This window comes from Marmota monax, unplaced genomic scaffold (genome assembly GCF_021218885.2).
Source record: "Marmota monax isolate L192 unplaced genomic scaffold, Marmota_monax_Labrador192_F-V1.1 WCK01_AAM20220418_F8-fsc00024, whole genome shotgun sequence".
NCBI lineage: Eukaryota > Metazoa > Chordata > Mammalia > Rodentia > Sciuridae > Marmota > Marmota monax.
Genome location: NW_026695224.1, coordinates 32,689,175 through 32,699,815, shown reverse-complemented (window position 1 = coordinate 32,699,815; position 10,641 = coordinate 32,689,175).

Sequence of the window (10,641 nt, the reverse complement as noted above, 5' to 3'; positions counted from 1 at the left end):
CTTCCTCAGCCGCTGGGCTTTGTCTCCAAGTTCCTGGTTTCTGAGCAGGAGGCCTCTCTTCCTGTGGTCAGACGGGCATCCTCGACATCTGTGAGCCCTGTTCTGCCCTGGGCTTTCACAGGGCACTGTCCCCACCCCTGCCCAGCACCTGTCTCCTGTGCCGTGAGGCATCCCTCCCTGCAGTCGCTTGGCTTTCCAGCCACTGCACGCTCTGGCCCACGCAGGTCACCCTGGTCCAGGGGGGTAGACCCCTGGCCACGCCTCCTGCATGCTTGCTGGTCGCAGCCCAGAGAGCTCCGGGCTCTGCTGCATGGGAACTGCCGCCTCCAGGCCTGGGGACGTGGGCAATGACTCTGTTGCAGTGGAACCCCCTTCCTTGGAGCAGAAGAAAAAAAAAAAGCACCCAGGTGTGAGCCCCAGGGCTGCACCAGCAGCGCCTCCTCCAAGGATCAGCCGTTCCCAGGGGGTGCTCACGAGGGAGGTGCTCACGCAGGTGTCTCGCCCCCCAGGGCGGAGGCGGGAATGCTGCACTGGTGCCCCGCTCATTCTCTACCTTCTCCACCCTGCTCTGAGCTCTGGGGAGCACGGCACCCTTGGCCCCCTGGCCAGCTGGCCCTGGCTGAGTTTGACCAGCAGGGGCAGGAAGAGGGAGCGGCCAGGGCAGGCAGCAAGTGTTTAGCTCCTAATTTGGGGGGGGGCAGTGTGGAACCCCTATTTGTAGTTTGTGGTGCATGTCGGGTGAGCACCCCTGCCGTGGGCAACTTCAAGGGGCCAGCGTGACTCTTCAGAAGGGCGAGCAGGGAAGAGACCTAGTGACCTGGCGCTTCAGCGCACAGACAGGGAGGGACCTCGAGACCCGGCCAGGAGGAAAATGCCCCCACATCTCTAGGAAGCGAGGAGCCTTGAGACAGCATCACCTTTGTTTTGAGTCTAACTTAGGGATTTAAGTTTATATAATCAATCTTCCAGGGGCAGGTGTGCTGAGCTGACCCACAGGAACTCCTAACATGTGACAATCAGCTTTGGCCAAGTGGGCCGAGGGGCCGTTCAGCTGCAGCTCGGCCGGGTGATGCTGCCTCGCTTGGTCTGCCCGGATGTCCCCATGGCCCTGCCCCAGGCCTGTGGCTCCTCTTCCCCATTCTGGCTCTCACCAGGCCTCACTGACCCTCTTCTCCCCTGTCCCATGACCCGGGGGGCTTCGCAGGCTTCCTGTGACGGCCACCCAACCCCAGGCGCCTCAATGTGCCTGTCCCTGTTGGGTTTTCCCTGGTGCCACCTTGGTGGGGGGCGACAGGGCAGATGCCCACTGCTTCAACTTCACCCCTTCCTTCTATCCATCAACCTTCTGCGTAAGATTTCTTTTCTGAAGAATCAATTCAAGACCAGAACGAAAGAAAACCACAGGAACAGGGTGAACGCAAGGACAGGGAGACACAGAGTGAGACCCACGAGGTCCCTCCCGTGACAGTAGGAAGCCCCTGGGAGGGCGACACCTGCCCTGAACACAATCCCGTAGGCCTCGGAGCCAGTGAGGCCTTGTTAGGCGTCCATCTGACCCACCACCTGCCCGTGCGAAGTGACGTCTCCCCAAAGCTATGCGTCCCGGCCGGCTCCAGAGCCAGGAACGGCAGGCAACCCCCGCGTCAATCATTAAGAGGCTCGTTAAATAGGTTCTGGCACATTCTGACGACCGAGGCCCCCACAGCCGCTCCTGCTGTACACAGGAAGGGTGCCCCGCGGTTGCATGTGGGGAGAGAAAGTGGGCACGGGGCAGAGCAGGTGAGGGCAGGACGCGGGAGCCAGGGCAGGCGGAGCCTGGGGCAGCAGGGGCTGGGCTGACTGCGCCGTGAACCAGGTGCCCCCTGAGCCTGGCGCCCCGTCCTGTGCCCCTGCCAACCAGCTCCTGCTCCTCCTCACTCCCCGCCGCCCTGATGACAGACGCAGGGTGGGGCTGCTCCCCCTGCACTGCTGACCTGGGCGCAGGCCCCTGCTCACTCCCTGGGCCAGCAAGCCCCGGGCTCCCAGCAGATGCTGACAGTGGTGACTGCCCTTGGGCTCTGAGTCCAGTCTCCTGTGCTGTCCTGACTCCTCTCTGCTCACCCGTGTGAGAGGAGAGAGGAGACCCAAGGTGGCGTGATGGGCCCAGAGCCACACCGAGCCCCGGGAGGGTGGCTGGCTCAGGGCGTGCTCGCAGTGCCTGTGTGGGGACGGCTCTCAAGGAAGGTCCGGCCCCTCGGGGTGGGGGGGGGACAGCCCTTGCTTCTGTCGCAGGGGCTTCATGACACGCTGTTTTTCATTCCTGAGATGGGGCTTTGCCACCGGTGAACTCCAGAGCAGGTTCCTGAACTCACGGCCACACCTTCCTCAGGGACATCTTACAGTGCCAGGGTCCCTTGGAGTGCAGGCCCTGAGGCTGGTCGGGGGGGGGGGACTCAGAGAGTCAGAACAGTGCCTGGGGCTGGGAGGTCACAGGACACCAGCACCCCGTCTTCTACCCTGGGCACCCAGGTAATTGTTAGAAGCTATCTCCAGAGATGTTGGGTGTGGCCAAGGATTGGGATTAAAACCCCCTCCAGGTGCCTGCAGCGTGTAGCCAGGAGAGCACTGCTGCCCGAGACCCGGAGCAGCAGGAGAGGCGAGAGGCTGGTCTTCGTGTGGCCACTGTGGCTGGCGTTAATAAGGCACAGATTACAGGATGTGGAAGGCGATGGCTGCTGGATTTGGCACCATCAACGATACTTGGTCTGGAGCCCACATCTTAGCAGAAGCACCGGAAAATTGGAAGATGTTCAGAAAAAGAGCCACTGCACCCAGGAGACCCCAACGTGGTCGTGGGGGGATGACTGGGCTGTCCTCCCTGGAGAACTCCTCAGAGGCAGCAGGCGTTCCTCGTACAGGAGACCCTGAGCTCGGGTTGGCACGCGCGGATCACCTTTGAAGGCACTCTGGGTTCCTGTCTTGCTGCTGAGGAGCAGGAGAGAGGTTCTGAGGGTGCAGAGGGGAGAAGAGAGCTGCGCGGAACCCCTGGGCGGGGGGGACAGGCCGAGGAATTCCCTGATGGTGATCAGTGATCCTCCAGGGTTGTGTGGGGCCACCAGCCAGCGCAAGGCGAGATCCAGTGAGTTCATGACTATTCAACAGGAGGAGAGCAGGGAGGGGGGTCAGGACGCCCACAGGGCAGGTGCTGGTGGTGCCCAGATGTGTCTCTCGCCAAGGCCAGGCCTGCCAGGACGGGCCTCGCCGTCCTATGTGTGGCTGTGTTCCTGGCCTAGCTCTGCAAACAGGTGGCACTCAGCAGAGCACCCTGAACGGGGGAGCTGTCAATGAGCAAGAGGGGCGCTCGAGCGCGGGGAGACGGAGAGGTGGTGTCCGCCCTGAGGCCTGGAGCACCTTTGCCAGTCAGGGGCACATGCAGCGTCCAGGGCTGAAGGGCTTCGCCCGTCTGAGGCCAGGGCCGGACCCTCAGGGAGCCCCAGGGAGGCTGGAGGGCTGCGGCTTCCTCAAGGCCATTCCTGGGTGCTGTCCGCCCCTTCGTGCGGCTGCCTCCAGCGCTGACCACATCCTGGAGGAGGGCCTGGCCTGCCCATCCCTGCACCTGGGGCGCCCTGGCAGGAGGCTGCCTTCTGCTCTGGGTGGCCTGGAGCCAGAGCGTGGGCGTCTGGGGACGTCATGGGGCCCTAGGCAGTGGGGCTGTGTCCCAGGTGCTCAGGGCCAGGGTGTCCCTCTGGTGTCCCCAGCTCCTGACAGGTCCGGGTGGGTGATGCTCAGGGCAGGCAGGACTGGCAAGAGGGAGGGGCAGCAGTGGGTAGAGAGGGGAGCCCCGAAACAGGCCCTGCTGCCTGCTCTCCCCGGTGGCCCAGGCTGCCCCCTGCAGGGGAGGCCGCTCCTGTTGAGGCCCAAGGCCTCCCCACATTGCTCTCCTGCTCAGCTGGAGGCCTTGCCTCGGACAACATTGACCCTCAGTCACACCCCAGTCCACAGCAAGGACACCGGCTCTACCTGCAGACAGTTTCAGAGTTGGACAATAGTGCCCCACCTGGCCTCCAGCACCTCCGTTCCACAACCATCAGCCCCTCCCAGCAAAGCCAGGGCTGTCCCCAGCCCTCTGATGAGCCCTCGCTATGGGCACTGACAAGTCCCTGCTGATAGTCTGGCCTCCTCCCCTCTGCCACCTCCCTGGGCTCCTGGCTGGGCTGGGCACACTCTTACCTCAGAGCCTTTGCACGTGCCGTCCTGGGCCTAGATGGCTTTTCCCAGCCACATGTCTTGCTCCCTCACTGTGCTCAGGTCTCCACTGAGACACTCCCCTCAGAGAGACCAGAGCCACTGGGTTGGGTGACTCCTGCTCTCCTAGCAGACTTCCTACAGAGCCTCCTCAAGTCGCCGCTCTATGTGCTTCACACTTACTCGCTCATTTGTTTGTCTAAACTTGTTGATTTGCACCCACACCGGGGTGCAAGCTCCCAGAGGCAGGGCGTTTCCTGTTCTCTTCCCTGGGGACAAGCAACATGGCCTCCTGGGCTCCTCCATCTGGGACAGACCTTTCTATCCCTGGAGATAGTCGGAGAGGTCAGCCCTGGCAGGGCACCTTCAAACCCACGGCTCCCCAGAAGTACCCAACAGCTTTCTGGCTGGTGAAGGCCAAGAGCAGTAGATGGGGAGTGGAGGGTGCAGCTGGGCCTCTGTGTGGCTGAGAAGTGGGGCGGGACGCGGTGGGGCTAGTCCTGGGAACAGGGGTAAGATGGTGGTGCTGTCACAGATGGAGCAGGGGACAGGCCAGCAGACAGAAAGCGGACTCAAACCCACGAGGAGAGGGGAGACTCCTGCAGGTCACAGTGAGGCCTGGCGAGGGGCGGTCCCCGGGGTCATGGCCACGGGGAGCTCAGGGCTAGTGCTGAGCTTCCAGGGGTGCAGTGCAGAGGAGGCTAGTGGGTGCAGGAGGAGAGGGCAGGGAGGTGAGTGGGACAGGACAGGCTCCCAAAGGTGCTGCCACAGCCTGGCTGTGTGGGGAAGGGTCTGGAGGGTGGCCAGACCCTCGAGTGGTTGGGACAGATAAAGATGGTGACCAGATAAAGATTGTGACAGATAAAGATGGTGCAGAAAAGGAGGTGGCCCTGAGAGAGCCACTCTTCAAAGCCTGGGCTGGCGATGTGAAGGAGTGGTGGGCGCTCGCAGGGCCCTGGGCTTTGTTCCAGCCCAGCAAAAACAAAACCAGAGACCAACAAGCCAAGCCTGGCCTGGGTTCTCAGCTGTCAACGAGGGGCTGGTCTGGGTCCCCTGAAGACTTTCTACCTCGGGTGCTCCTCTCCCTGCGCCATGAGGTACGGGACTGTGTCATCAACTGTCAGTGGAGCACAACAGCTTGTCCCTTCTTGCTTGGGGCATCTCCTCATTGGTGTTCAGACACCACTGCACCTGGAGAGGGTGTCGTGGGCTGCATGGTGCCCCCCAAACCCATGTCCACATCCTAATCCCAAGAACCTGTAATGTGACCTTGTTTGGAAAAAGGGTCTTTGCAGATGCAATGAGGTCAAGAATCTCGAAACGAGAAAAATTCCCCAGCTCAGTAAGAGCAGAGAAGCCAGGTGACCATCGAGACCCAGACAGAGCCAAGGGGCGCCTGGAGGCCCAGGAGTTGGGGAGCCACCTTGATTTTGGGCTTCTGGCCCAGACTGTGAGGGAGCATATTCCGCCGGTTCAAGCCTCCTTCCGCCAGCCACAGGGCCCTCACACAGGAGGGGCGGGGAGTGAGCCCCACAGAGGCTGTGTTCTGGAGAACCTGTCTACCTTTCCCTTCAAGTGTAAGGTTAGAGCCTCAAATGTGGCTGCAGCCCAGCTGTGGGGCCTGTTCTCCCAGCAGAGTGGGGGCGTGGCACATGGGGGGACGGAGGGACAGTGCAGGACAAGAGTGCTGGGGCTCTCTCAGGTTCTCCCCGCCTGAGCTGGGTGCCTGGTCTCCCTGGCAGAACCTTCTGGCTTTGCCAGAGGCCGAATCTCCCAGGGCAAGGGACAAGGGGGCATGTGAAAGGTGACGGTGTCGCCTGGCTCCACATGGCCTCGTCTGCCTGTGCTGCCACCGAGGCACGTAGAACCGGGCAGATGACACGGGGTGCAGGCAAGGGGAGCCACAGCTCTTGAGAAGGCGCAGGTGTGACATCCAGGGACAGGGGCAGAGCCCCAGGGACATTAGGGTGGGAGAACTCGCCCGCCGCCCCCGCTCAGTGGTCTCTGGCTGGGTCCCTCGGGTGTCTCAGCATCCCCATAGCAGGCAGCTATTCTAGGCATTTTACAGATGAGAAAACTGAGGTAAAATGACCTTCCCAGGGTCAACCACACAGGAATGGCAGAGGCACTGTCAAGGCAGAGGAGCCCAGGCCTGGCTCAGCCAGTCGAGGGCTCCTGACTGCTCTCGGCACTCAGCCTCCCGCTGGGACCAGATGTCCCTCCAGAGTGGACCTGTCCAGCTCCAGGCCTGCTGGTCCACAGTGCAGACGGGGTGGCAGCACGGGGACTGGTGCTCAGGGCTGAAGGCTCCTCCTTGGGGCCACCATCAGTAGAAAGGACCAGGAGAGATTTGGGGTCCCTCCTGGTTAAGCATGGCCTCTAGTTCAACCAGAGTCCCGAGTAGCTGGGAGCAGAGGCCGAGGGCCCAGGGGAGCAGGGCTGGATCAACAGGACAAGAACCAGGCACCTGGAGGCTCTGGATGCCACCCAGACCCAGCTGTCACTTCTGCTGGTGGCATGGGATGGCAGGCACGGGGAGCCCTGTCCAGAGGCCTTGGTGTTGGCACTACGCAGAACTCCCCAGATGCTCCTGGTGGGTGGCTGGGGCTTGTGTGCGACCACCCCACGACCCGGGGTCAGGGTTGGGAAGGAGGTGCTGGTAAAGCCCCGATGGGGCGAGTGGGGCAGCAGAGACCCTGGGAAGAGAGGCCAGCCGGGTGGCAGGATCTGCTGCTGTGGGGTGGGTCAGGAGGCGGGGAGGGCCTTGGGCCTGCCAGCCGAGCCTGTGGCTCAGTCCCAGCATGTGACTCCCACCCCGGGGCACAAGAGGGTCTCCTAGGGACCCCAGGCGGAGTGGGAAAACCTCAGGTGGGCCTCTAGCTGGGGCCTGAGCTGCCGGAAGGTAGAGGCATGAGCAGGGAGACCAGTCCTGGCTGTCAGGACGCAGGTGGGACGCCTGCAGTTGGGCACTTGAGACCCTGGTCTGGGAGCCACACTGCCGTTGTGGGCCCAGAGCCACCGCCTGCTTGCCAAAGGCTCATGACAGGTGGGCGGGGAGCAGGTGATGGCTGCTCCCTGAGGAGGCCTGGGGCTGGGGACTCAGCCAGGGGCTGGTGGCCTGAGAGATGGGAGCCAGCAGTGGTCAGTTCCAGGCCCGAGGACAATGGCCACCGTGCTTCGAGCAGTTCTGTGTGTGAGGTTGTGCTAGGGCCTCTGTGGGGAGGCTCACTTTCCCTTTCAGCGTCCCTCCCAGAGGGTCCTAGGGAGCCCATGTCACTGCCAGGGAGATGGAGGCCTCAGGAGCGTGGCACCCTCCAGAGATAACTTCGTGTCCAGGCAGCTGACTCTCGAGTGGCCATAAGCTTAGCTCTCTTTGCTCCAGGGCCAGAGGGCCAGGCCCCCACCTTCCTAAAGTCCCCTCTTCTATAGTCAGCTAGGTCCCCACCCCAGACCCCAACGCCCCTCCCACATGGTCTCCTTACCTGGTGACGAACAGGCTTGTGGAGGCAACCAGCTGGTGCAGGAGGTGCAAGCACAGTGGAGCTGGCTGTCCCCCAGGGGACCTCCCCCCCGGATGTGGCCACAGGGAAGCCAGGGGACAAAGGACCAGGCTGGCCTGTTTGTCGCATCACAAAGTCCTGGCCTGGACTGGCCTGGGTGTCTGGTCATGGGGCAGCCTCTGAGGCCATGCTGGGGCCTGCTGGGCCTGCTCTTTCTTGCCGTGGCTCCCCCAGGACAGCTGCTGCCTCAGTGGTGGGGCCTGGAGAGCGGGAACGCCTTGCTGAATGAGTCCCAGGCGAGGGCCAGGTGGGACGCTTGCAGTCGGGCACTTGAGACCCTGGCCTGGGAGCCACACTGCCATTGTGGGCCCAGAGCCACCGCCTGCTTGCCAAAGGCTCACGTGGGGGCCTCACCTGTGCCCACGTCCCAGGCTGCGCTGCAGGGACAGCATGTAGCAAGAGAAGGCCAGCAAGGGGGGGGGAGGAGAGAGAGGAAGAGGGGAGAGAAGGAAAGGGGGAGGAGGAGTGTGGAGATGATGGCAGCAGCTGAGTGCTGTGGCCCAGGGTCCCTTGTGGTGCCAGTGGGGCTCCGGCTCTCTTGCTGTGCTGCCTGTGAGGGTTCTTAGCTCTGCGCCTACAGGAGGCCTAGTAGGTCTGGGAGACGGTGTCTACACATCTGCCTTCCTGCTCCACTGGCGCCACTCAGCACCGGGACCCCTGAGGTGGGGGTCAGGGAGAAGGAGGGACAGGGCTCTGAGGAGTGGGATGTCTGTTCCCTAAACCCCCAAGTGAACTGTGCAAGCCCAGCTTGCAGGCCGGTGGGACGGGGAGACCGGGGGCCTCCCCATGGCCCTGCTGGACCCAGACTTCTCCATGCGTTCTCTGGGACTTAGGAACCAGCTGAGATGGTGGCTGATGGTATCCTTCCCAAGGCATGAGGACCAGACACTGCTGGCCTGCAGGGACTGAGTGAACCCTTCTTGAGGGAGGGGACCCCTGCCCAGATGTCCCAGGGCCTGGTGCAGGGCCGGCATTCTCTGAGTCACTGTGACTCTACTCCTGACAGCTGCCGGTGTGCAGTGCCACTGAGCAGCTGAGTCCTGCTCCCCAGGTGGCTGCCAGCTCAGCCACCCCCAGGGAAGCCTCCGACCCCAGTGTAAACAAGAGAGCTGCTCCACCAACCCCGGGAGGAGGAGCCCGGTGATGTCAGAACATGGCTAGAGGGTCTAGCAGGGTCTGCAGGGGCAGCGCAGGGGTGGCTCCAGCGGCTGGCCTGGCCTGCTCAGGAGGACGCCTCTGCAGCCCGCCTGGGCAAGGGCGAGCGTCTGTGCTCACTGGACCCTTCCAGACAGCTGTGGGAGGAGCCGCACCGTCAGGGCTCTTCCCAAGAAGCTCTGAGCTTAAGATCTCCACAGCAGCTGCCCCGAGCAGAAGCAAGACTGGAGGGGCAGGAAGAGGAGCTGCCCCCTCCAGGGCACCCTGGCCACCAGGAAGTTCCTGCCACGTGTTTTGTCCAAAACCTTGTTTACCAAGTGGCCATTTGGAATGGCAATCTGAAAAATTGTAATTAGAAAAATTACTTTACTTTTGGGATGGGGATGTGGCTCAAGTGGCAGCACGCTTGCCTGGCATGGGCGAGGCGCTGGGTTTGATCCTCAGCACCACATAAAAAAAAAAATAAAGATGTTGTGTCCACCGAAAACTAAAAAAATAAAAAAAGATTAAAAAAAGAAAAATTACTTTAAAAAATAACTACAATCAGTGCATTATTTATTGTGAATTCAGTAATGGCTCCGTGGCTCCCGAGGGCAGCATAAGGACCTGATCCGTGTCAGGGTTCCTTTTTTTGGCGTTGGGGATTGAACCCGGGGCTCTCGACCTCAGCTACGTCTCCAGCGCTGTAACTTTTTAGTTTGAGACGGGGTCTTGCTGAGCTGTGCAGGCCGCAGGCTCCCAGGTCTCTGGGATCACAGGTGTGCGCCATCACGCCCAGCCCACACCAGGGTTCTAATGAGACGCGTCCCAGCCTCTCTCCTGCTTTGTAATGGCACGGCTGGACAGCCTGGCAGCACGATGTCACCTGTGATGAGGGTGCTGTGGAGGGGCCGGCGGTTCCTGCCTGAGTAACGGACCGAGTGTGGGCACATCAACTCACAAAATTGACTGGCCCCCTGGGACGCTCCAACCTCTCACGCAGGGATCCCTTGGGTCCCTGCTGTCCAAAGGGAAGGACCTGACCATTCCACGACATGCCTTTCCTCTCACCTAGCCTCTGTAGCCACCCCTACCCCCGCTCCTCTCTGAAGCTTGATCCCCACTGTTGGTGGCACACTGCACCAACCTTTGTGGTGGCCTTGTTTCAAGGACATTAGCAAGAGGCATGAGTGCTCTGGGCTTGACTGGTGTCAGTGGGAGCTTAGTATATTTTAAATATTTCTAACATATATTAATCTCCTCCCCCATTTATTTGAAAGAGAAAGCAACTGTATCTAACTAAAATTCACTGACATTGGTTGTTTTTTCATATATTTTTTACTCTTAAATTCTACTCAATGACAAGACATGGCATTCTTATTTATGGGAGTGATATAAAAGATTGCAGTGACGGTCAGCAGAGGACTGGTGTTTGGGAACCACAGCCCCTGAGTCTGTTGGGATTGGGGTCTGTGATCTGGGCTCCTGGCCTAACCACTTAGGTCCCGTCAGCCTGAGCCAAGACCCACAGAGGGACGGGGTGCGGGATGGGTGTGCTCCGGGACAGCTGTGGATCCGAAGGCCTGCTACACTGTGAAGAGCGGCAAATAGAGCTGAGCACAGGCCTGACTGAAGGGCGGGAGGAGCCGGGCAAGCCCTGGGAATGAGGGGACACTGCAGGCTTGTGCAGCTCTGAGCCGTTACTTAGTCCTACGGGATAACT